Here is a 27,013-nt window from a genome sequence, read left to right on the forward strand (position 1 = left end):
GCCGCAAGCGTCGGTGCACCCCGCTGCGCGGAATGCGCCCCGCACGCGGATGAAACGCATCCAGGGGTTCGTTTGATCGCATGGTGCGTTTCGAATGTAGCCAATATCTAGGAGTGTTCTCAAAAAGGATCGCTTTACGAGCCAGTGCACCTGCGCTCCTTTCCTCCCCGCCATCAGTTTTGACGCGGCGCGCGGAGCTAATTCAATTTCTGGGGTGCATATCGAAGTCGGTGGTCCCTTTTGTTCGGCTGCAGTTAGAGGGGGGGGATCGGAGGAGTGACTGGACGTTTTGAGCGACGGAAACCCGAGAGCCTGTTCCAGGCTGTAACGAAACTTGCGTGAATTTACGAATCCATGCGTAGGAGCCGCACAATGGCGGCGGCCATTGTGCCGCGCCGATCAAGAGTCACGGTGTTAAATATCTGACAGGGTTAAGGCTAACTATCGGAATTCAAGGGTAAACAATGATACCGAACAGAAGAGGCACACACTACGTAACGATATTAAACCACGAAACGTCGAGAGAAACGCCGCACGTAAATTCATACCGCAGGTGTCATATTTTTCGCAATATCGTCTACCACTAATACCTTAGTAAAATCATCGAGTGATTGGATCAATGTCCTCGAGGAAGTTGAGATTTTGATTTAACACCTGAACTAGAGGAGGCTGAGAATTCTGGGGATAGTATTTGTTTCCCTCCGGGATCCCTAGGGGTGACTTTTGAAGGAACTGATGGATGCCTTCCTCGACCGAGTGACGCCATGACGCTCCACGGGTCATTGGGCGTTCCGCGAGGGCGGTCGCGGAAAATCGGGGAAAATCGCAGAAAATCCGGGAAAGTCGCGGGAAATCGTCGCCTTCCGGGCTAGGTTAATGGACACCCCAACTTCGCCGAAAGTCCCCGGTCACTCGCGAATGATGCGTAAGCAATCTCTCGGAGAACCCTCCCCTCGGTCGACGGTTATTTGACCTACTCGAGATTACTTCTTCGCTTCGCCGAGGATCACCGTCGTTTCCCTCTATTTCCCTCTTTCCCTCGCCCAGAGATTCCCGCAGGAGCCGGGGATGAAGGAGGAGACCTCGTGCTCCAGAAATATGAGAAATGTTCCCGAAAAGAAATATTAAAGACTCCCCTCTCCCTCTCGCTCGGCGCATAAAGATACCATCGGAACATACTGTCGAGCCCGAATGGAACCGAAGCCAACTTCCGATCGAGAATTAAGTCCGATGTCTCGGAAAACGCGTATTAATGGTCTCCCACCCTCGTAGAAGCGTTCCTGACACTCGCACCGGGTCCAAGCATTATCCCGAACGGATTTTCGAACCCCCCAAAACTCGACCAGGCTCCGATCGGACACATCAGAAGCAAGCCTGCTAGGCTGATTAATCGTGCAAACGACTCCAAAACATTCTTATCAATAAATGAAAAATTAGAAAGACCATTTTCGAGCCTCCCTCAGAGGCTGACCTGCGTCGTTTGGCCTCCTAACTTGGAATAAGCGCATTAAAAGCTCGCAGCGAAGGAATCTCATACGGCAGGCAATTTTCGGGGCGGAAAGCCAAACCCAGTTTCCGGCAGAAAATTCCGGCCGAAACTTGCGGTGCATTATTTTCCGCAGTCTCCCTGAGAATTCGACGTAGGCCTAAGCCTCGGCGGCAACGGGGCCCGATACCGCGGAAAAAAGCGGAGAAAAAGGAATTAAAGAAAGAGGAAAAAAGAGGGAAAACGGAGGAAGGAAAAAAAAGACGAGGGTGATGGAGGAATTCTGAGGGAATAATAAAGAAGTTATTTTTTTCTCCCTCCCCCCAGGAATCCGAGCTTTGAGGAGCGTCGCCGCGGAATAATTTACAGCGGCCGGGCGCACTCTGCCGGCGAGCTCCAATATTCAGCGTGATTAAATATTATAAAAGCAAAATTCCATGAATGCCACTAATATCTCATGCCGGGGGCCCGGGGGTGGCGGATAACGCGGAGAGCGATTCTGCATGCCACGGCAAGTGGGGATGGAAGGGGTTCGTCGGGGGAAGTTTGCCGGAGAAGGTGGAGGTGGTTGAAGAGATGAAGGTGGAGGAGGCACTAGGGGTGGAGGGCCGTGGTGGAGCTCAGTCGTATCGACCACGCTGCTTTACCATGCCGGCAATGGTATGTCGGTGGAAACACCTGAGTCCGGCGCCTCCACCCCCGAGAAGCCACCCCCGAGGTGCCACCCCGTTAGGAGTCCTCGGTCGCCATAAGAGCGTACCCCAGAAAATTCATTAATTCTGGTTTTCCTAACATGGTTCCAAAAAATACAGGAGACTCGTTTCATCCCCTTTTGGTCTCTGAAAGATATCAAATCCAAGAAGACAGGAGTCATCGACCGATCGAGCTCGCCAAATTCAATTTGGCCGGGCCACGCGAGCGTTTTTCGGGTATTCCGCGTCTCTTTGTGCGCGGATGAGCCGAGCCTCGAGTTCGGCTGTCAGTGGATAAAAAACAAGAAGAGAGGAATTCCCGTGAAAAACGCGGAAACACGACGGCGGCGCTTTGGCGCTCGTACGCCCGGGCGTTCGGCGCGGACGCTAACGAAAGGATTAACGGGCCGGCCAACCTCAAAAACGAGGGTCTACTTACAGTTAAATCCTCGCTGAAACAAAAATAGCATAATCCGACCGACCGCGGGCCGCCATGTTATCGTCCTACCGTGTTCCAACCCCGCACTTCCGGGCGCTCATGTGCAAGCTCTCGAACGCCTCTTTTAGCGATGGACGAACGGCCAAGTATTCCGAGATAATTCGATCCCGCGACTCGACCGTTCTCGATTATAAACTTCCAACCTCCTCTCAATGCCCTAATCCACCCCATAAAATCATTGAGAATGGGGTTAATAAGCCACTGGGTCTAAAATGAAGAATCGTCGTCCAGTGAGATAGGGCAGAATGGGGTGGAGCAAGTAAACAATTCCTCCCCCTGAATGTTAATTTCCGAAACGCATTTGACAAGAGCTGGAGAGAGAGAGGAAGATGCCGTTAAAAATCTGACGGCTTTGCTGAGCACGTTTCTCCTCGGGTCTCGAAAAATGATTTTCTTCCTCCGCCGCGGAACGTGGGGGAATTTCAAGCCTGGCGTGCCTCCGTCTCGCTGCTTGGCTGGAAACTCTAAACAATGCCGCTTAAGTGGATAGACGGAGGTCGGGGTGGTTGGGCGAAAGAAAAAAAAGGAGAGAAAAATATTTTAATCCCCCCAAAGCCCGGCGCTCTTCCTCGCGGTAATGTAGACGCGCTCGGAAATATTGTTCCCGAAGTGCGCCCGGTCGAGGGAGGGAGGGAAAAAAGGCGGGAAAATAGAAGAAGGGGGGCCGGACAATAAAGGATACGGCGTAAGCCGCGAAATGAGCGGTTCGCCGTTTATTTATCGGTCCGCGGCGCAATTGGCCGGAAAGCCGGGGATAGTTTTCCACCCTCCTTTCCTTTTTCGCGATAAACCACCGGGAGATTAGTTCGAGCGAATTATGCTTATACGCCGGGAAAATTGCCAGGCTCGTCGGAAGTTTCCCTTTCGCGATCAATCGGCGAGCAGGCCGAGAAAAATAATAGAAGAGATTCTTCCCCGAACCTGGGTGAATTTCCCTCCGGACCTTGGCCACCTTCCGTCGATTTCCCTCGCTCCCCTCTACAGGGGTGAGGGTTTTTCACTTCGGACTCGCGAGAAACTACGTGGGGAATTTATCCGAGATTATTAAACAATATTCGAATAATTATAAAACAATATTCGAGCGCCAGATTTGCGTTCCCCACGTTTCCTAGGTAACGACCCAAGAACCCCCAGATTTTCGGGCGGATTTTACATGGGGTGGCGATACATAAAAAATAACTCGTCTCATTCCTCCAGACGGGCTTCGGCGTCTCGGCGCGTCCCGGCGGCGCGGCGGCCTCATCCGGCAGAAAATCCCTCCGCTCGTAACGGCGTTGCGGGAGCAGTAACGCTAAGCTCGACGGGGAGATGCCGCCGGTGGTCTCCATAAACAGCGCTTATGTTGGTAATGTACCCCCTGTCCAACCCCTCAAATCCCACCCTCGTGACGGCGTCGGCGGCCTTCCGCGCCCTCCGCGCGCGGATCACGGCCGATCCGAGTTGGCGCGATTCGCGTGTTCCGCGCCAGTTTTCCGCAGAGCTCCCACATTCCGGGTTTCCTGGCGGGAAGTATTTTCGAGAGGATGCTCGACGACGGCCCGGGACTTACAGGCGGCGTTTCCGGCGTACGTCAGGCTGATCCTAGGAAAGGACGGCGGCAACGTATCTCCTGATTCCGCCCGATCCTCCGATCCCGCGAAGAAGACGCGGTCGGACAAGGAGCAGCGACCAGGGAATTCATGTTCCCTAACTAGTAAAAGAAAAAAATGGAGCCCGAAATTTTTTAGAAATTTGGAAGACCAAGACTGCAACTAATTTTGCTCATCACCGGAAGAAAGGATCTTCGACGACAGTCGGCCCCAACTTTAGTCAGGACATCTTCCCGGTTACGGGTAATTTTCCCTAGGTCGAAGATAGCGGGAAAAGTTCCTCCAGAATCGGGGGTGGTTATTAATCAAACGAGGAGTGATAAAGAGGGTTCCGGAAATTGATAAGCGGGTGCAGATAGTCCTGGGATAGGGTGGACAGGGGAGGACCAGGTCCCTCGAAATGTAAAAACCAATTCGACTCGCCTCCCCTGCGGCGGTACGAGGTCGGACGTATGACCGGTTCATTTACAAATTCGCCCGCGAATGGACCAATCAAATATATGGAAAGCGCACTTCCCGGGGGTTCAGCTTCAAATCGAGTTCCCCGTAAGTCCATCCCCGGCAGAGTGTGCACAGAAGACCGGAGGGTAAATTCCGTAGCGGTATGTAGGTCGCCGAAAATCCTCCTCGGATCCCGTTGACAGTTCCTGCATTTCCCGGCCGTGTAAAAGAATCCCCAAATGGAGCGCATCGATCACCATTCGAAATAAATGCAATTGCGCGACGATATCCGTTATATGGAATTTCTTCCGTGAAGGAGCTCGGAAAGGCGACCGACCGATTGGGGGTGTCGAAAGACTCCCCCCTTGCAGGACGGGATGTCTGACGACGTTATCGGAATTGTTTCGACAGGGCCGAGTGCAGCATCCACGGGTGATTCCAAATGGCGCCGATGCACACACAATCCCATTACAGCAAACCTCGTAGTTAGCGCCCAGGGCGAGCCGAAATTGCCAGACAATTGCAAATATGCGCCGAAACGCGTCTCCGTGTTCGCCGTCGAAGACGTCGCCCCTAGAAGGTGTAGTCTCCCCGCGGGAGTCAATTATCGGTACACCCACTCACCAACACCCTTACGCAACGCATTCGGGCGATCCCCCAGGTCGGACCCCCAAGAGACGGGACCCATGAATCCGGGAGCGTTTACGCCGGCTCGCGGGGTTCGATGAATACCAAAACGGTTCTGCAGCATCCCTTGCAAAGGGATGCAGGGAAGATCTTAGGGTTGGTGGGAGTAGATCCGGGATTTTAGTGCATCGCGTAGGGTATATTTGAATTTTGTAATGACTTCGGGTCAGGGTGCCGCGACCTGGTGCCAGGTCCGCAGGTGGTCCCGAAGGTCGCGGCTCCATGGCGCAGGCACGGCAGAAGGGTAAACGGCGCATCGATCCACGGTCTGCCAGGTCGACCCACCGAGCCTGCTCTCTCCCTCTCTCCCACATCCCCTAGACTCTACCCTCTCCCTCGCTCCGCACCGCGCCGATGCTGCGCCGCGCTATATCGCCGCGTTATTATTTATGCGAGCGCATTGTAAATCGGCTCGAATTACAGAAAGGCACCCGGGGGAATCTGGGCGGCCGGAGGGGGTGTGCCAGGGTGTCGGTAGCGAGAGGGAGGCGAGCTTAAGTGGGAAATGGAAAAGCAACGAGAGAAACGCGCCTCACCCGCCCTCGGATCCAGCGGATTTGTTCCGCCGTGCGGAATTCCAAATGCACCGGCCAGGTCGGCTCCCCCGCCCTCGGCCCGATGAGTTATGATTAATTAAGAGAGGGTGGGAGAAGGAGTACAAGAGGTAGAGGCATTTCGTCTGCCGACTCGCTTCTTTGTTACCGATACACGTAATCGCCCTACGTACTTACATACGCGACTCTCCTCGCGGCCTGATGCACCTAACCTGACGATAAATCGACCCGCACATTCTAAGATTAATAATCTCAGAGTACTCCCTTCCACCGACTTCGACGCTTTTCCGTACCTTTCGTCAGGTCTTGCGATTGCAATTCCTCGAGCTCGCGGGCTCGTCCGATGCGAGTCAGGCCACGCGCCCTTGCATGATGCACAATTGCATGCAGAAGCCGCACTCCGTACACACTCTTAACGCGTACAAGTGGGCTAACCCCGATGTGGTATGCACACAACGACCAAGAGTATTGAGATTCTCCGGGTAACGCGGATTGTCCGATGCAAGTCAGGCCGAGCAATCGGGCGCGTCCGATCGCGAGTGCATATAAGTGCATAGAGAGAGCGCTCATGAGGAGCGCGTAATGAGTCGTCGGGCTCATCTGTGAGGGAAATTAGCCCCCGGAAAAGTGCTCATCGACCCGGCATCGGAGACCCCGAGGTAACTTGACACGTTTCATGCAAATCGTTTCCCTGCAGTGCACAAGTGCAACATCAAGACATCCTGCGTATGCTCCGCGGGCCGAAAGACTGCGCGCGCACGCGGATGCGTCCCGCGAAAGTCATCTTTACGGATTCCGCCGACGTCCCGTACAAAGTGAACGGCCATCGCTGGAAATCGAATTATCCCCGGCGAGCATTCTGAATAACCATGAGGTAATGCGCGTTAATACGAAAGGCACGCGACGTTCGCTGATTCGACGGACATCAAAGGCCGCGCCTTGACAATCCGGGGGGGAAAATTAGTCCGCTCGAATTAATTGTTCGGAACAACCATTGTACGTTAACCAACCCCCCCGGGAGTCCCTGAAACTACGGAACCACGGATCAACCACCTCCACCATGGAAACGATCCGTCGTATATCCCGACATATAAGAACTGACCTCGCGACACGATAAATTCTTCCCAAAGCCCAAAATTAATGAATAATCCCCATCTAAAATAATTAACAAACGATCCGCGTCATTCACCTAAGTAAATCCTATTCACTCGTGCAGGTACATATACACCCTTCTGGACGTACAATAAATTGAAACTGCGCATCTCGGGCCGGACTTCTAATACCAATGGACGAAGGGTCGACCGCGCCTCGGCGTGCAGTCGACACATTAAAATTTGCGACGAGCCCCCCCGAGGAGGCACAGCAGGGCGGGGGGAGGGGAACGGCGTCGTTGTTCTTGTTGTCGCGAGCATGAAAGCGGCCGGGATCGATTTATCGATCCGACCGATGAAAACTCGCCGTCCTGGGGGGGCGATTCTCTCTCGGGCACGGTTAAACGAAATATTGATTTATTTATACCACTTGCGCGTCCACGTTGTTCCGCACGGGGCGCATTAATATTCATTCCGCGGACTCTTTGCCCCTTTTCCGCCGTCTAATCTTAACGCAGATTAATGGGGCGGTGGGCGGCGCTTTAACCCCGTCGATTCCAATGATCGATTTTCGAACGACGGCGTCGACATTTTCCGGCTTTTCCGGCGCGGAATCCGCGCCGGCCGGCGAAACACGGCCGCGTATCGTCGATTGCGGCACCGCTTACAACAATGGCGCGCAAATGTTCTCCCCCCCGCGAGAGGAGGCAGGGAGGGAGGCGTTTTGTAAAGAGCGCCGGTGAGGGAATACTTTCGACGAGGCGATATGAATTTTCAGGAATTCCGGGCCCGCGTAACCGGGACCCCGGCATTAACGTTTTGGTTTAACGGGGAGGCATTCCGCCTGGCGGAAATTGTTGTGAAAAAAAAAAATATTTATTTCGATGGAAATTTCTGTCGGGGAAGGGGGGCGTGGAAGAAGTGGGTGATAATCGAGCCGGGGCGAAAACCTTAAGACAATAAGGGATGGAGGGTGTATGTGTGGTGGTGTATATATATATAGTTAATAACAATTTTCGCCCCCCGGGACTATTAATTAACCCGAGCAAAGGCGCGATCACGTTTTCTCCCCGTGAGGTGCGCAACCACCCCTCACCCCGCAATTTGGCACCCTGGTAAATGTTAATAACGGGGCGAAGGCGGACCGTGGTGGCGACGGGTCCGCGGAGGGTGCTTTCCTTGGACAAATAATTGCGCGAATGCGCCTTATCCCGGAAACGACGAGCCTAATTAAGCGAGGATCGAAGCGTTCCGGGCCGGCGCGCCTTTTAATAAACCCGGCGGAACGCTAAGGTCTATTTGTCCCGGCGAATTAAATACACAAATCGGGAAATTAGCGGCAGACGGCGCAAGAGGCCTTTGTTTCGCGTCGAATAAAATGCGGGAGGGACTACTTCGCCCTGGCGACGCGACCGGTCGAATACTTTGTCAACTCGAGAGAGTCGGACTCGAGAACGGTGCTAACTGGGGTTTAAACCGCGATTTTATAACAATTTTTCGCGTAACTCGAGTAACAATAAAGGTTACTCGCGGCGAATCGAGGATAGCACTTTTAAATGGCACTACTAGGCTGATAAATGTCATTAAATGGTATGTGTTAATTATGTCCTGAAATATGTATTTCTATAAATCTGTAAAAAATTTCACGCCATCCTGTACACGCTTAACTCGAGTTTAACGAGTTAGTGTATTAATCTCCCGTCCCTCCTCCGCGGCGCTGCTAGGTCGCGACCAACTAGTCGCCGTTCTCGAGGTTCGATTTTCGATTCCCCGCATTCCGGGGAGATTTCGGGGACGGAACCGCATCCGGCCCCTGACTTCCCGGGAATCGTATCTCGCGCCGTTTCGGCAAACGTATTAACGGCGATCGTGACCGGCGTAGCGTCTCCGCTCGGTACGAGGGTCACGTGGCTATCGACTTCCCGGCGTCGACGCTTCGAGAACATTTCCGTGGAACGCGCTGACTCAGCGAGCGCTACGGAGAAAACTCGATTCGCAGGCCGATCCTTAACGAGGTCGGCAAAATATGCCGCGTAGTAGCAATAATCTCGTCTACGCCGATTCGAACGATCGCGGCCGCCATGACAGGGTAACGGTCCGCCTAAAAGGTTCGACGCGCCGGAAACAGAGTTGGAAGTCTTACATCTAGAATATTCTGCGCTGTAGGGAGTACATTTCGTCGGTGGGCACTCGGATTCCATGGACGGCTGGGGCTCTCCTCGGGTGGACACCTGTTCCTCGAGCTGCATCGCTGCGGCGGCGGCGGTCGCGGCGGCGCGTCGTCCCGCTCGAGCAGTCGAGCCTTGAATGGCGGGCCCAGAGGGCGCGCGCGGCGCCGGCCACGGGGCTGTAGTTCGAGGTGTCGCCGCGGGTCACGGTGGCGCTGCGCGGCCTCGGCGCGCATCAGTCCGCCGCGGGGCCGCGAGGGGATTGCACTGCTCTTATCAATTGGGCGCTCGCGGGCCGCTCTGCCGCGGCGTTTCCGTTCTACCGAGGCGAAACCTCGACCAATCGGCCGCCCCCTTTGGCGCCGAGGTTTGCCGAGTCCTCCGCGAGGGACCGGGAAAGCGGCACGCGCGAAACGCCGGCATGAACTGCCGATTCCGCCGCGGGCGCCGACTCGAGTGCCGGAACTAGTGTGGCCAGTGCTTACCGGTGCGGAAGGAAGACCCTGATTGACTTCTTTCCCCTGGGCCGGAAGACGCGCTACATCGGAAACTCCGCGGGGCGCTCCATATCCCCAGAAGGTAAAACTACATCATTCATTTTTATTTTCATTATTCCTCCCGTGAGGAAAGTTATACGATAAAAATAAGACCATGTGCGTAAGCATGCCGAGTAATTTCAGGTTATGCTCCAAAATCCGGACACCGTTCCTCGCCGGTTTTTTCGCTTTTCTTGTGCTTAAAATCCCCTCCCCGAAAATTCGCTTGCAGACAAATTTCTGGAAATGTTCGAAAACACTGCCCACGTTACCCAACGATTATTACCGAGTAGCTTGTAAGACTATAAGAGTGAAGGTACATTTTATCGCCGGTCTATCTCTCGTTATCTTGACTTTTTATCTTATTCACTAGGTTTCGTGGGCGAACAGGTGGTTACGTAATCTCAGAATTTTTGGGAACCTCCATGTTGCTCCGAAGGAATGAATTTCATTTGAAATGATTTTATTGAAACGGTTTGATGACTCGAGGAAATGAACGTGGTCGAGTTAACTGAAATTCGGTTAACTCGACCAAGATGTTTCTCGGAATGAAATAAATGCAGAGAAATGATTTTATTTAATGAAGCATATTTGTATGTGTCCGTAGAGGGAGTTAATTATTAATTGAATTCGGAGGGTACCGGAATGTTCCGTAATTTGTTAAATGTACTTGTCATTCCTACCTGTTAGCCCGTTATAATGTTTGTTTCAGAGACTAGGGTTCGTTTAGCCCAACCCTTGACAAACAAATGTCCGTTTCCTTCTCCATTTCACCTCTCTTTGATGGGTATAAATGCTCGAAAGTAGATTTCAAACCAACTCGCGAACTTTCCCGGGAAAGTAGTCACTTAGATCTTCGACATTTCGGAAAAGCGGAAAAGTTCCCCTTAGACGCGGGGGCGGAAAAATGGAAGCTTCGCCCGATAAAAATCAGGCCAGCAAATAAAACATTGATAAATAGAGCCGAAGTGGCTCTAAAATGGAGAGTATCATTATCGAATGAGGTCACTGCTCAAAGTACATTTCAAAGCCAGTTGCACATCCCGGGGCAGGAATCAGATATGCCCATATTTTAATTAAGTTACTAATTTAATTACTTTCCGTTTTAATTGCACCCCGATGCGCGGCGGACAAATAATAAAATAAGACCACGTATCGTTACTTGCACCAATATTCCGTGTTTTAAATGCGACCGATGGCTTGGGAAATGTGTCGTCTAATTTGCGCTAAATTTGCGCGTAATGTTTGCATAATCAATAAAACCTAATGTATAAAAACTTAATTTGCGCGTAATCTTTGTATAACAAATAAATTATATGTTTCCGCGATGGGGGGAGGGGGAGGTAATAAAGCTGTTTTATTTTCAATTGGTGCTCATCTCCATTATTCGAGGGCAGAGCCATCCCGGTGACCTTTGGTGCTTTTTTTTTTCTTGCGGCGCAATTTATGGTTATTTTCCGCCCCGATGACGGCGCGGACGGAGCTTTCCACTTTGCTGCCGTTCAGCCGGTTGCGGTTTTCCGCTGTGCCGGAAGAAAAAAAAAACGGAAACGAAGGGAAAGATATGAAACGCGGGAAATGGGGGCAAAGAGAGCGGGGAGAAATAAAGTCTAGCGGTAACGCCGCCGATATTTCATTGCACGTCCCGAGCCGTGCAACAATGCCCGTAACTACGTCAGCTCCAGTTGGCTCCGGGCTCGGAACTTGCTCAAATGTGATTGATTTAAGGCGAGCCTGGAAGTACATCCCGGAAATTGGAGCACGAGCCACTTTTCCCATGCAAAAAAATTTTCAAGATTTCTCACGACTTCGTTTGATTTAATTGTATTTTTATTTCCTTTCTCTTTATCGCGGGGGATATAGAGTAAATATGAAACTTCTTCGATTCTTGTACGAGTCAAGGAGTTTTCCGACAGCTTGAGTTGGCTCCCGGTTCGGAACTTGTTCAAACATCGATTTAAAGCGAGCTTGGATGCACATCTCGGAAATTGAAACACGAGGCATTTTTCTTATGCAGAACCATTTTTAAGATTTTTCAGGGCTTTGTTTGATTTAATTGTGTTTTTTTTCTTTCCTCTTTTTTTTTGTAGCAGGGGTATGGAATAAATATGAAAGTTCCTTGATTTTTCTCCTAGTCGGGGAGTTTTCGCGCCGTGAGCACGGCGCAATCGGGAATTTGCATACGGAAGAGAGGACGACTGCTATGTAAGGTGCATTCACGAGGAAGTTCCTCCGCGCCCGTGGAAGCGGGTAATCCCCGAGACGGGCGAGCAGTACTGTCCATAAATCATCGTCGGAATTAATGGCACAATTAGTTAACGCCGATTCAAAACCAACAAATCCTCCGGCCATAACTTACCGGAGAGCCATAGTAATTACACCCTATCAGCCGAGTTCCAATACGCGACGGCCTTTCCCGGATTCCCTCACACCTATCCTGGGGGATTCTTCCTTGAGTCACCAGCCCGAGGGAAACCCCCCAACCCCGGTCGTGCCAACTTGACCACACTGCCGATTGAAAATTACATCGAAATCCCATCTCTGGGAGGAACTTTATCCTCGAGCCCCTCGCTAAACGCGCTTTTTCCGATACTTAACCGGATAAATTCGTCCCGCTTCTCGTTGCGACCTGGCAAATATTATTCCCACCGACGGATTATTTCCTCCTTTGCATTGCAAAACATCTCCCGGCGAAATAATTCCCTCCCTCCTCAAAAAAAAAAAAATTTACGAGGCGCATCGCCAGTCCTGCGGTAACTTTTACGGGATTCGAGACGAAAGGGTCTCTCCTGGAAAATCTAGGGAATTCATTTAGGGCATCGGGAGAATCTAGTGGAGTCGAAGATTCGACCGCGATTTTGGCAGATAAATCGATGATAATCGCTGCTTGGTGGAAATTAATCGATGATACACTCGGTGCGTCATCAATTTGTGCGCGTCTAGAAAGGGATAGAACGAATCACGGCGTCTCTCTGAATATTAATTCCTCGGGAAGAGGAACAGTAAGACTCGAGCATGTCTCTCGTATCGTAATAAAAAGGACGAGTCGGAAGAACGAGCGTTTACATATTTCATAAGGCCAAGCCCTCTCTCTATCTCTCTTTTTCCCCGTCTTTGCTCGGCTACGCCGGGGATCTTGCCGCTATCTCCTGCAGCTTCCTCCCTTTTCCTTCCCTCTTTTTTACCCCCTTCACCGGGATTCCGATTTCGAAGTTTAATTGGATAGGTGGATTTGCAGTCCCCGGGATCGGCCTGCATGGGGAACTGGAGTAGCGTAGGGGAAATAGGCGGGATAAATAATTTAAACTCCGAAGGCGCTCTCAAAGGGCGCCGCGTCGGCTCCCGTTTAAGTACTTGTAAATTTAGACATTTCATCTGCCCCGGGTTATGCATCTTCGGAATCGTCCCAAAACATGCCCCGCCAAAATAAGATGCACCGAGTCTAAATAAGACCCGACTAGGACGCCGAGGCGTTCGCCTCCTCCACCTCTATCTTTATCTGGAGATGCATTTTTCACATTTTTCCAAAAATTCCCCATTTTTCATTCCTTTCATTTCCTCTCCTCTCCTCGTCGACGTTTATTCGTCGCGGAACGTTCGATTCTCCTCCACCCTCGACGATGGAAAGTTTCGAGCGTTCTTCACGCTCGCCAAAATTCAAGCCCCTCGGTGACACTCGACGGCCCGAAATTCCTCCCACTTGGCGGAAAAAGCGGAGCCGCGTTTTCCGTCGTTATCGGGGAGAGTAGACCTTCGGGAAGACTCGAACTTCCTTCAGGATTTCTGCCGTTCGACGTCTCTTCCGCGACAGGACGCCTCGATGGTGTTCGAGTGGGTCGGGATGACAAATTTTGACGTCCCGACGCCAAGTCGAGGATGCTCTCTCTTCTCGTCGTGGAATACCTTGTTACATCTTGTTAATAAATGTTAATTAATAAACTCAACGTTTATTTATTTATTTATTTATTTTTTAATAACCCATTAATTCATTCCTCTCCTGCTCGCTCGATTTCGAAGTTCGCGGTCGGTCTTGCGATCAAAGCTCCAGTCTCGCCTCTCCTCCGGTCCCCAACTTTTTCGCTCCCGCGAGTCTTAATGAATTTTATGCAGAAACTCGAAGAGCGACGGCCCATCGGAATAACCTCGCTACGCCTATGGCGGCCGATTAATTAAATTGCTCCGCTCGACAGGTCGTACTCGCATTCGTTAGCGAAGACCAACGACCGTCAGTCCGCGAATAATCGGACGAGCCTCGCGAAACCTTCGAATGTCTGCCGAATCCGATGTTAACTCCGTTCCCGAAGGATTTCCTCCCGTCGAATCTTGTCGAATCTCGTCAGAAAAGAAAAAGAAACAAAAAGAAATGCGGAATCATCACCCTTCCTAAATCCTCCCAGAGATCCCTAAAAAATTCCCCAATCGTCCCAGGACCCTGGTGAGGTCCTCGGAGGGGACGCGGAATTTTTCCGCCGGATTTCACCGCGACTGGACCTCCGTGGAATTTTTTCTTTCCCACCGATTTTCCCCGACGCCATTATTTTCTCATGCTCGGTGCACCGTGGCCGACGTTCCTCGAGGGCTCTTAATTTTTCTTCGACCCCAGGACCTCGCGAATTTGGACCCGACCCCGGGATGTGTTTCGGCTACTCGAGCCGGCCCTCCATTAGGAATGCGAATGAAAATAAGTCGGATCCCTGGAAACGTCGAGGATTTATGATTGGCCGGGACCCATTTCTCAAACCCGCCGCCGATTTCCAAGGAGCGCCTCCCTTCTTATTCCTTCCCCGAGTTATGCCGATTCTGTGAGTGTGCGGCTTTTTACACGAGTGCCGTGCGTTCCTTGGCGCGGCCGCTGCCGTGAAAAAGGAAACCCTCCGGGTCCCCTTTACTCCTTCATGGAAATGCTAAGAAGCCCGGTTTTTGTTTAATTAGGGGACCCATACCTTCGGGGGGAATATTCATTATGCTAATCCTTTTAATTAGCCTTGATGGCCCCGAGAACTCGGCTCGGTCGACATGTAGATATGAATATTTATCCCGCGAGACTCGCCAATTAATCCTCTTCTTTCCTACCGATCCGCAGTTTCGAGAAATTCGACAAATTTCTATCTATTCAGAACCGAGCCGCGGGAATACCGAGGATTCCTCGTGAAATTTACTGAATTTATTATACAATTTCTTTTTCGCCTTGATTTTTATCCCTTACATTTTTATTCCGATACCGAGATCGATTTTGCTCGCCCAGGGGGATATTCCAAGTTTCGGGACGTTGTCAAGAATTTCCTCGCGGATTTTTGGCTTATGTTTTCTTAATTTTCTATTTCAGACCGATGGATCCCGTTTCGAGGGTAAGGGACGCCGATTTGGAGCTTTTCCGAGCTGGTTTCCAGGGAAGCACCTGGTGCTGACCTGAATCGGAACAGACACTTTTCAGAGAGATACGACGAGGCCCTCGCGGCGGAGTTTTAACGAGCACTAGACGCGGAATGTCCGCGTGCGGATCGCAAATCGCGCATTGCTCGGATGCTTCCACGAACGCGGGGAGCAACGCACTCGGGAGGATGCAACGAGCAGAGCGAGGCGCAGAAATGACGGAGAGACTTTCGACTTTCCTGCCGTGGGTTTTCCCAAACGAGGTCGTAAAGAAAAATTGAACCTCTATCCGGAATTAAAAAAAATATATATGTATATGTATCGCGAGGTATCGCGGTGTCGTGGAGTATTTATCGAAAGCCCGATCCGCGAGGCCGGGATCGCGTGCGCGATATCGCGGCCCAACTTATCAAAGCCAAAGCCACTTAGAGGAAAGTTGTCAGCTGTTTGCCATGCAACGCCGAACCGTGCCATCTCGAGACATTTTTAATACATTTTCCCGAGCACAAGTGACATCCTAAATTATTAGAAAGAAGAAAATCTTCCCTGCTCTTCCTCGAGAATATATTCGTGATAGCGCGGCCCAACTTAGCGATGACTGAATATTTTTCTTCGACTTCCTAGTGTTCCGAAGTATTTATTGAATTAATGAAATATATTTATCGGGGTTTTTAGGGATACGTGATATCTTTTCTGGGGGTTGCAGGACTCGCGCTCGGGGGCTTCCTGCCGAAAGGGGTGGCTCCGATGTCGTGCAGCCTCGAATTGCCGAGTTAACCGACGCGGGGGAGGCTTCTACGGGGGGTTTCCATTAAAACTCATTAGCCTTGAAGAAATTGTACAGGAGTACGTTATAACGGGCCATTTATCGAAAAGCTGATCCGCAAAGCTCGGGGGCGTTGCGTGCCGCGACACACGACGCCGCGACGTCGGAGCAACGTGTCATACCGCGTGAGTAATGCGCCTTTGCCTTTGCGATTATACGCGTGAGATACCTCGGTTGCGAGAGAAACCGCGTCTCTTTCCCTCCACCTGGTGCCCCGTACCTCTCTCGCCCTCCCTCACTGCAGGTGTTTCGGTGGAAACGCGCCAGAGATGAGAATTTTAATTTTCCCTCCGGCCCTCGTGTAAAAACAACGCACCGGAAAAAGAAGACGTCGAAACGGCGCTTTGCCAAACAGCCGACTCGATCGATCGCAATCGAGCCACGTGCAAATTTGGACGCCGGGGAAATTCACCCCGCGATCTTTCTCCCTTGAGTTTGCTCCATTTTGCATACGCGGTTCCATTACGGCGCTGATTTTTCCAAATTTGCGGCCCCCTTCTCGCCATGAAATTGCATTGGAAGTTTTTTAGTTTCATGATTTTTTTTTTTTTCCTATTTTGCGCGACTTTTCGGTAATGCAGTCACTCTGTATCGGGCGGCCTGCAATTTCCGGTACAGTTAGTTGTCGGGATTATTCCCGGGAATGGAGTAATTGATGTAATTCCGTCAAAGGGCGTGCCGCTAGGTATTCAAATTTTATGGCCCTCCGGTTAGAAATAATTGATATCGGCCATGGCGGCTTTATCCGATAATGGGAATTTCATGAAAGCCATTAGAAGAGCCCTTAACTCTGGGAAGCTTGTTCGAAAAGATTATAAAACAAGTAGTTTAAGTTCCGGGGAGGACCGACGGCCTGAAACTCGGTCAGAATAAATATTAAAAAAGTGCATTTCTTATTACGGAACTTCCGGTCTTGGCGTCCGGCCTCTTGTTCTTCGCCGTTGATAAGTGCGGAACGTGCGTTGAGGGAAATTCACGAGTCGCGAAATTAAAATAGAAGTTCCGAATTAATCGACCGGTTTAGTGGAATTTTCAGGACGAAACTTACGCCCTTAATGTTTTATTTCCTCGATTTCAAAACGTGCAGTAATGAATGTTCCTCGAATCACAGAATTGAGATGAAAACGTCGAAATAATTGACCGATTCAGGGCAATTCTGGCTACTTGCACATCGACGTGCTAATATAAGACTTCAACCCTGAAGGTCGTTCTCTCCGGTTTCTCTCGTTCTTCGGCATGAAAAAGCGCGGAATTCACGCCAGGGAAAATTCCCGACACGCGGAATTGAGACGAACGTTTCGAAATAATTGACGGGGGGTTTATTGCCATAATCAGCGTGCCCTTTTTTTCATCCACGGTGGAAAAAATCCGACGATCATTCCGGCCACTTTCCCTCAGTTATGCGGGGAAATCGGTGCGGTTTAGCAGCCGGTCAACTGTAATTTAAAAGCGGCCAGTTATCCGCGGTTAAGTACCTCCATGCCTCGCCATTACTCGGCGCCACTTCAACTCGTTATTCCGAAGTTGGCCCGACTGTAACGCTATTAATGTATAAAACTCTATACCGTGGCAAAACGAGAGAGAGGGGGAGGGAAGAACAACGAAGTCTTCATTCCAGTTCTAAGCGCTATTTGGCCACATTAAAGCGCCCAGAATCGTTATAAAATTTAATACATGCATAAACAGCGCAGAGAGGCGCCCGGCCCCTATTTGCATAATCAGAAAATGGGGAAAGTGTGGGAAAAAAAAAGAAAAGGTAAAAAAGAGAGAAAACTCGCGCGACGACGGCCCGACAAAAAGGCGCCGTTGGGTTTAGGGGGTGCGTATAAACGCGCCGTTTGATATACACCGCGAGAAATAAATCACTCGCGGTCCTCGACGCGAAAGGGCGTTTTTACACGTTTGGAAAAGCGTGTATCAAAATCGATAATAAATCGAGTCGCGCGTCACCCCGTTCGGTCCATGGGGGGGATCCTTCCCCCGCGTTGGGGGGAGGGGAGGGCGAGTTTTCGAGGGAGTCGAATTTCGCGAAATTGGAAATATCGGGGCACGCGTGCCGCCCCATAAAATTCTCATCACCGGCGGAAACACCGGGCATAAAAGCCCGCCCACGGTGTGGCTCGAATTTTCTTCCTTTTTCTCCTTCTACCTCGTGTTTTTCTTCTTATCAGCCCCCTCCCTTTTCCCTTGGCGCCGCGATTTTTTCTTTGATTTACGGACGCGCGAAAACGAGCCGCGCGGAAATATTAATGAATGGCACGCGCGTTGCCCGATGTCTTTGGACCCCGTGACCCGGAGTGCTCTCTTTCTATCCGGCATCTCCTTCCTCTCACTCCCCGGGTTTTTCATTCACGAGGAACCGCTCATTCTGGGGAACACACCGGAGAAATTAGCGGAGGCGCCTCCGGCGCGGAATCCGTAGCGGAACGGCCCGCCTCTGTGTGTACGCGGCCCGAGCGAAACACGCGCGAGCGACCGCGACATCTGAAACCCGCCGCACAGCATCCCGCGTTACGGCCAACAAATAACATAAATTAAACCAACACCGGGGAGCGGTTCGTCCCACGCGCTCGGCTAATTGCCCCAAAAACGCGGAAACCGCGAAAAACCCGGAAACCAAGCACTGTGCCAGCTGATCGCTCCCCTGCCTCCCGGTGATCCGCGAGTTTCACCGATAAACGCGATCCCTCCTTCTTGACCTCTTGTCAATTTGATGTAAAACGTTCGGCCGATCGCTCCTCTGCCTCTTAGTCGCGAAATTCGCGAATGAATGCGGCGTCCAGCTTAGTCCTTTTAAAATTTGTTTTGCAAAATTGAACTTTCGAACATAAATAAAACGCGTCCCTGGAGGGTAGTTTAGCGCCGATTAGGGCGATCCGGGGGTGTGGACGACTAATGTCGGGATTTGCCTTCTTCGTTAGGCATCGGGCTCGCTCCAAAATGCTCAGCTAATTCCCCGTTCGATTTCCGATGCACGCGAGGATTCGCCGGGCTCAGGGGATCCATGGAGCGCGGTTCGCAAGCTCTGTGCTAGGATCGTGTAATTACCGCCGGCAACGATCCCGGTCGTTATGCCGGCGCTGGTCGGCGCGCGGAAAACGCTCGGCAGAGAAACAATTTCCAAAGAGGCGATTACACGCCACGCGTGTGCGTGGCCCGGGACGCGCGCTCGCGTCCGTGCAAACAGGAAACGCAGTCCTGCATCGCCGGGCCGATGCACGGTGCACGCTGCAAGTTGCACTTTATCTGTCCTGGCAGCCAGCGGTGGCTTGCTGGCGCAGCGCAAACATTTGTTCAGGACCGCTCGGCGAGCCCGTTTCGACTGATAGCGATAATAAGATAACCGCTGGCCGTCCCGGTTGTCCGTTCCTTGGTTGATCTTATTCCGTCAATTTTTTTTTTATTTTTTTTTTTTTTAAGCAACCGCGTGATCCTCGGTGGGAAATTATTGAATCGTGTCGCGACTCATCGGAGCCCCGATCGGCAAGTGATCCTAGATAGAATTTGTTCGGCGCGATTGTATCTTAGCAAATGTAAAAATGCGCGATGCTAGCTGCTCGGTCCGGAGTCTCGACCAGCTTCCCCGGTTTGTGGGGCATGACCAATTGTTTCTAAGGACGTACGCGCTCGACCATCGGGAAGGTCCTGACAGGAGTCCTGGAGGACGCCGGTCCTTTGGACGACAACTTAGTTTCCACCGAGCACGAACATTGGTGTTTCCGTTAGAACTGTCGCAACTGCTATTTGTAGCTCGACCTGGTGTCGCCGGATACCAAATCGATGTCCGAACGGAGTGTCGACCAAACCGACCGAGTTCGATCGCACCGTTCTCCCAGGAACAACAGGACGCGCAGTTCGACTTAGGACGGGGCACAAATTGGCGAACAATTTCCGGGCCGCCATTTTCCTCACGCTCGACCTGGCCGGAATGTGCGGCCAACTTGTACCGTCCAGGAGGGGGTCGCCTCTAACTTCCTTATCACCCTCCTCGGCCTAGCATCCGGGTCAACAGGCGCATCACTGGTCGCTATTGGTTGTTATTGAAAGAATTTTTACGGCCCTCGCGCGATGCCGCACAAAGAGGGTCGCCGGGCGAAAAGTGGGCGGAAATTCCTTCCGGCAGAGATTCCGACGACGTTTCGGGGAAAATGGCCCCGGATAAAGGCGCCTCCACCTTGGGTGGTGCGTGACCGTCGACGCGACAAGCTGCGCCAAATTTAAACGCACGGTCCATCCGCACTATCAACACACAAGGAACGCCAAGCATCGCAAATCAGGCACCATAGGGTGTAGGCGCCTTCATTCTGCGCCATGATATTTCTTTTTAAACGCGGTTTTCTCAAAACCACGTTTTTTTTACATTTGATGTTTGTATATTTTTTATGGTGGATGCTTTGCTGATGTATATTGATATCGAAATAAAATTTTTAATATCGTTTTTTCTTGTTCAAATGTACCTTTACATGTAACAAAAGTTTCGTGAACGAAATAAATTTTATGTTTAACAAAAACGCATTGAAAAATAACCTCACCTGGACCAGACTCCCCCTTAATTCTGACTCTAGGTGCGATAAGAGGGAGGGGCTCTCGGCGGACTTTTACGTCGCGTTTACGCATATCGAGGGAAAATCCTATTCCATTAAGAGCCGCCGCCAGACGGAAAACGCTCTCCGTGCCGAGAGGGTGCACGCACTCGGGGTGAACTTGCAAAAATCGCAAGCTTTCCTCGGGGCCGGAATAAAGGGGCCGGGAGGGGGAGGGAGGTAGAGGACGCAAATCCATCGAGCTTTGAAAACGGCCCCGGAGTTTTACGTACGGCCAGCAGTGATAAAAAGGATCTCCCCGCAGTCTGTCTCAGTCTCCCCGCAGCCTCTCTCTATCTACCGCACCCGCAATACCCCGAAGCGTCCCGAAGTACTCCGCGTGAATGCGTAAAGTTCCCTAGACCGTCTGCAGCTGCAGGTGTAGGTGGGTGCCTAGGTCCGCGCCAGGGAAGTAAATGCAAGGAGAAAGCGGCCGGTTGAAAGGGAGGCAGAGAACCGAAGAAGAGGCGAAAATATAGAGCGAGAGGGACGAAGAATCGAGGGTGACGTGAGAATCGAGCACGTGGCGATAAACAATTTGTTACGTTGCCAGTGGCCAACCGGAGAGAGGAAAGTTAGGCCCGCCTGCGGTTTTTCTTTTTTTTTCTCCGTATCCGCCGGCGGAACTGCCGCTAACAATCGATGGAGTTCCATTAGTTGTTTTTTTTCCCCCCCGGCGTTTCCCTTTTTACATTTTTCATCGTTTCCGCCGTTCTGGCCGCGCCGCACCTGCCGGACCCCCGGGCGAGGCTGCGGGGGTCCCTCCGATAGAGATGCACGTGATGTGCAGTTACATGACTGCATTTTTAGGGGTGTTCCGTGCATCAATGTGCGATCGGGGCGTGGATGGTGGTTTTTGGTCGCAATGGTAAAATGGGGTATCTAGACGTAAAAATTTGACATGCGATGACGCGCGATTCGGAGAGAGGGAGATCCGATGGTCTACCAGACCGCGCACGGTGCGGTTTTCTCAGTTCCGCGGCGGAACAAATTCCGCCGTCAACAATCGATAGGGCCGCACTAGTTGTTTTCGGAGCTGCCCCCTTCCACCCTTTCCCCCTCAGCCTTCGTTGGACGTTGCAGCTGTACTTTCGGCTCCTCTTCCCGTCTCGGCCGCGCCGCCTCGCTCGCAACTACGGAGCTAATCCCGCAGTTGCCGATCGATCGGCCTTGTGTCCCGGCGGATACTTTGTGGGCTGCATGCATGAATTACGAGCGGAACTTCCGCTATTTCGATTACTCCCGAGCGAGACTCCGGCAGGAAAACTGCAGGAGGTCGGAGAGGGGGTGGAGCCGAAATTCGCGAGGATTATCGATGCAGGTTTGGAATTGCATCGATGAGAACGGCTTATCGACGGTTCCGCGAGTATTCCGCCTGACCTGGTACCCCGTGACCCCTGCTCCAAATTTTCTCTCTTGACCCTCCACCTCGTACGAACCTATATACACTACATTTTTGCGAGACCCCATGGAAAGGGGTTAATCGCTACCCCTGAGTCCTCGATCTAATTACGCACATCCGCGCGATGGAGATTCCCATCGCGAGGATAAATTAGGGAAGGGGGAGGGTGAAATTAGCGCAAAAAGAATCCCGAAACGAGGGAGCTCTTCCCTCGAATCCACCGACTGGCAGACACGCGTGTGCACACGCATGTCGGTGGCCGGTCGATATTTTTCGCACACGCCGGCAAAAACCGAGAGAGCTCGCGCACACGGGCCAAGTTTTGCAACAACGGCCGCTCTGTATTCCTCCCCTCGGTGTTTTACCCCCTTCCCGGTCCCTCTCCGCGCCCCCTATCCCTCGCGTCCGTCTCTTTCTCGCCCCCGCAACCCCGAACTCAGTGGTTGACTGACGTGTCCGTCAGCTCTGGCTGAAATTCATATGCACACGGCCAAACTCCATTAATCACTGGCCCGACCTCCGCCCTGGCCCTGCTGCGCTTAATTAAAAAGGCCAAAAGTCCACGGCCCGAAAACGGAGCGATAATAATAACGAGCCTCGGTTTCTACTCGAATTTTTTTCCCATAAACGGCGCTAATTTAACGCGAACCGTAGCCGGAGAATTAATTCAAACGGAGCGAGAATTCACATTTCCCGCACGACCCCGCGGATACTGCGCTAGTCATCGCGTCACTCGTCGTCTCGCGCGGTAGTCAAAGGGAATATGGAGAAAAAAAAAATTGAAAAAATTGATTCATGTGGCTGAGGGTTCGTTTATTCGGTAGTTTTATTTTTTAAAGACCCGGGGGATGTCGGAGCAGCGCGTTTACTGTGAAAATCATCGGCGAACGGCCGAAGCGCCGTGGAAAATATTGATATAATTCAACGGCACGTAGAAGACAGAAAATAATCCCCCGGTGTATTTTTAACGCGCGAAACGGCAAAAGCGGTCGAAATTGTGTGCGCTGGGTGCAAACTGTCGGACGAGCTTTTTCGGGGGACGGGCATTTTTGCCGGGCGGTGGCATCGACACGACTCGCCTGCCCGTCTACGCGTAAATATATATTCAATGGCTGTCGATCCGAGCTTTACGGACGCGTGCGCGTGTAATCCCGCAGGGGTTTATGAGTTACATCTCGATCTGCAGGTAATGGCCGGGGAATCTGGGCGCGATTAAAATTTGTCAAGCGGACTCACCTCTCGACACCTCGCTGCTTGATCGCACCCCTCCAACGAGGCCCATTTGTTACCCACGAGGGAGGTGGTCCCCCAATTGCGGGGCACCGCACGACAATGACCAAAGTACTCTGATCCGATTTTCGATAATCCGAGGATAAACGCGAACTACCTACCCAAACATGGCTTATCCATTAAAAAAAAAAATACATTCGAGAAACCTCACTCCGTTAAATCGTGCACTTGAGAAATTCATTCCTCGAAAGAAAGTGACCACGACGAGTCCCATTTCTGAAAATAGTGAACGCGAAGAATTTCACCCCTGAACGTGGTGAATGCGATAAATTTATCCCCCGAGTACGGGGCGCACGAGAAGTATCCTCCCTTGAAGAGGCACCGAATTCCCCCCGGGACGAATCGCGCGTATCAAGAGGCCCGCCTCTCTTATCAATCAACCCCGAAGACGTTCAGCGGTTCGTCAAACGGCGTTCCCCGAGGTGTCTCCAAGGCCGTATCATCCCCATCCCTTAGAGAGGAACAGGGTGCCGACTGGTCCCGGTGGGACATCTTCCAAATCCACCACCTCCCTACCAGGAGGGGGCGGCGTCGCAATTTCCGCGTGATCGCCGCGACGCCTGATCAAACGAGCGGCGAAAGGGTTGAGGGCGTCGCGACGCCGCGCAAACGCCCCGCCACCCCCGCCTACCCGATGACGGAGTAGTGACGGCAGTGATGCTGACTCGAAGTGTTTTCGGATGAATGTAGTGCCATTCATTGCGGGCCTAATTAACGAGGCCGACGCGCCCTGCCGGCATTGTGCGGATGTCAAGTCCTCCGCAAACTACCTCCGGCGGGTCTTTTTTCCGCAGGGGGTGGCCGCGACACCGCGGCCGGAGAGAATTCAATTAACTCGTTCCGCGTTTGATACGACCGGGGAAAAACTTGGCCGTGTCTTTTACGGAGTAGCCGTATAATTAATGTTGCCCCCCGCAGAGGCCAACGGGCGGGGGGTTCACCCAGAATTCCTCAAACGACACCCGCGGAGGGCCGCGAGGATGTTGAAAGCCTCGCCAGGAGTTATATCAAACGCTTCCCGGCGCTTTTCTCCGATTTTTCCCTTTTCCCTCCCGTTTTCTCAGCTCTCGGCCAGCGTCTCCTCCCGTGACCATCCGTTTCATTTTTTTTTTTCCGCGGCTCTTTTAGATCCTAAGTCGCGGAAACGCACGTTTGGATGACTTACGTTAATTACCGATGCCTGTAAATATCTCAGTTTCTTTTCTGGATTTTTTTTCTTTTTTTTTTCCCTGGAGTTTTACCATTTTTCATTGGCAGCTCTCGAATTATTCGGCACGCGCCGGTTTTGCCAAGACGTGGACGAGGGTCGTCTGAATGGCTCGATTGACTCGTGGCCGACTTTTAGCCGTTTTTGTTGGCGATCATCGGCCGGCGCTTTATCGCGCGGTAACCATACGCGGAAACGCTTCGGCCCGCGCCGGCCGCGAGATAATTATTGAGAGCGCTAAAAACCGGAGCGATATCGACGCCAGCGGCTTTGATGCGTGCCCCGAGTTTTTCCCTTCGATTCCTTTCAGCCGCGGCCTCTTCGATTCCTTTGAACTCGGCTCATGTTAAATCTACTATCCGTCTGTTCCACATCCGCGACCGCGGGAGCCGTTTTCAACGCCGCCACCGCAAACGCGACGTCCCATCGGAAACTCGGCTCCGGATTGGCTGCGAATGTCGGGACGCGCCTATCGGCTCTCGAGTACCTTTTTGTCCCTGCAGAGATTCTATAATGAAACGTCTCTTCGGACCTTTAAAACAGAAAACGTGAACGAAGAATGGCAGGATGGCAAAGAGGAGATACGGCATGTTTTTTTTCATTCATTTCGTCAATTGGGATTGAGAATTAAATGAATTCCGCCGTAGAATCGGAGGGTTAGTTAAATGGGTGGGAAGTATACCGAGAAAAAGAAGATTAGATGACCGAAAGAAATATATATTGTCCGATTTTCTTCATTTTTTTTTTTTTTCGTCGTACGTTGCTTCGAATTAAGACTGAAATTAATTGGGCAGAAAATCAGGGGATCCGGGGCACCGTTCACGGAAAAGTGGCCGACTCGGCTAGATGCAGTTTACCGAGACTTGCAGTATTGGCACGGGATCCAGGACGCATCCTTACACGTGGCCCGGTACCAATTGGTGTCATCTGACTCGAGCAGAAGCAGTTAGCCTCTCCGGGCACGTTTCCCTCCTTATATACCTCCGTTCCCCCCGGGAAAGCGAATGGAAAGAAGAGGGCCGACCTAGGTCAATGCGCCTTTAAAGGAGGGAATTCGTAAACGAGAGATGAGGAATACCCGGAACGGGCGGAGGCTGGCTCGGGTCCAGGGTCTCTCTTCGTTCGAAACACTTATCTCCTTAAACGGTTCAACGAGTCTTACCACGGCCGGCCTGTTTTATTCCTCAAGATTAAACGTCTCCTATTGTCGCGATTCCGGGGGGCCTATTCATTCCGCAAGACGTGCCGCCCACGTTACCGAGCCGCCATTACGCGGAATTCGCACTTAATATATTTATTAAACCAGCTGCGCGCCGAGCTACGGACATCTTTTCTCCCCTTCCCCCGTTTTTTTTTTCGTCATGCGACGGACGATTAAATTCCACCGAATCGGATTTCCCTGATATCAGCCGAAGGGTTAATCGGCGGCCGTGAAGTCGCGGGTGGGGTGCAATTTTGATTCGGTCTCGTCCCGTTGCTCGAACCAATCGGGTAACGAGATTATTTCATTTCGATCGAAATAGAACCGTATCCCCTTTCCCGGCCGGGATGCAAATGAGATCCGTGAATAAAGGCGCGGCCCTCCACCATGGCGGATCGGCACGCGGCCCCTGCACCCCCGGCACGTGGGGTGCGAATACTGCACGCGCGTCCCGAATTACCCGGCCGAGCTTTAATCGACCTTAGCTTTCCGCTGTAATTCGGTATCACGTGTATATCAACCCTTTTATCCCGACTTTCGATCCGAGGCGGACGTCGAATGGCGCGGCCCACTTACGCACCATGGGGTGCATCCCGTGCACCCCCCACAATGGGAAGACGAGCAGGCTAGCCCTTTCGCCACTCGACGCCATTATGGTCCACCTTTCATCGCGTGTCCGCACGTTTGAATAATTGAACGTTCCATTATGCATAAACTTGCCCCCGCGAAATTGGATAGGAGACACCCGGGGGTTGCTTCCCCCGGCGGGGTGTTACGTCGTTTTCTCCTTTTTGTTACGACTCGCGGTACCAGCGCGGGAGTTATTCCCGGAGGGTTGTCCGAGGAAATTGGGGTGGTTGGGAAGTTACACGGATTTCGTGTATTTTTTAAATTCCCTTTTTTGGAGTTCCTTGTGATTTTTGGCCAGGTCGAATCTGGGCTCTCTATGGGAAATCGGTGGGGCATGCGGCCGGGTATCGGCGTTTTCATGATTTTTCACCCCCTCGCCCCCCTTCCTGACCAGATCCCGGAATTCGGAAATTCGCCGCGCAACTCGCGTCCGTCAGAGACAATGAAGGCAAATACGGGCAATGGAAAACTTCCCGGACAAAAGGGATGGAAAGCCGGGGGAGTTACAAAGGGGCCAAGCGAAAAGTACCGCGGACATATTCGGTTTGGCCAAACAGGAAGGACAAAAACCGGCGGCAGATAGAGAAGAGGGTGGGAACGGGGGCACCGGTCGATGACGACGCTCCTTCCTCTCTCCCTCTAATTTTTTTTTTCCGTCATTTTTCTTCCTCTTCTTCTCTTTTTTTCTTTTCACTCCCCCGGGAAAAGTGAAAAACAGAATCGCTATAACTGACGGCCAAATAGCGGATTCTGGCGAG

The 27,013-nt window shown here is 51.8% G+C and overlaps 1 protein-coding gene across 1 annotated transcript in view; it reads left to right on the forward strand.

Moving 5' to 3' along the window:
• Positions 1 to 9,472: 9,472 nt before the first annotated feature.
• Positions 9,473 to 27,013, forward strand: part of LOC105699177 (discoidin domain-containing receptor 2) — an 83,697-nt gene continuing 66,156 nt past the window's right edge. The window contains exon 1 of the mRNA XM_012423977.1: positions 9,473 to 9,786. The gene's annotated coding sequence lies outside the window, so the exon portion shown is untranslated. The remainder of the gene's footprint in view (positions 9,787 to 27,013) is intronic.

This window comes from Orussus abietinus, unplaced genomic scaffold, assembly GCF_000612105.2.
Source record: "Orussus abietinus isolate OABI.00-Male unplaced genomic scaffold, Oabi_2.0 scaffold3, whole genome shotgun sequence".
Taxonomy (NCBI): domain Eukaryota; kingdom Metazoa; phylum Arthropoda; class Insecta; order Hymenoptera; family Orussidae; genus Orussus; species Orussus abietinus.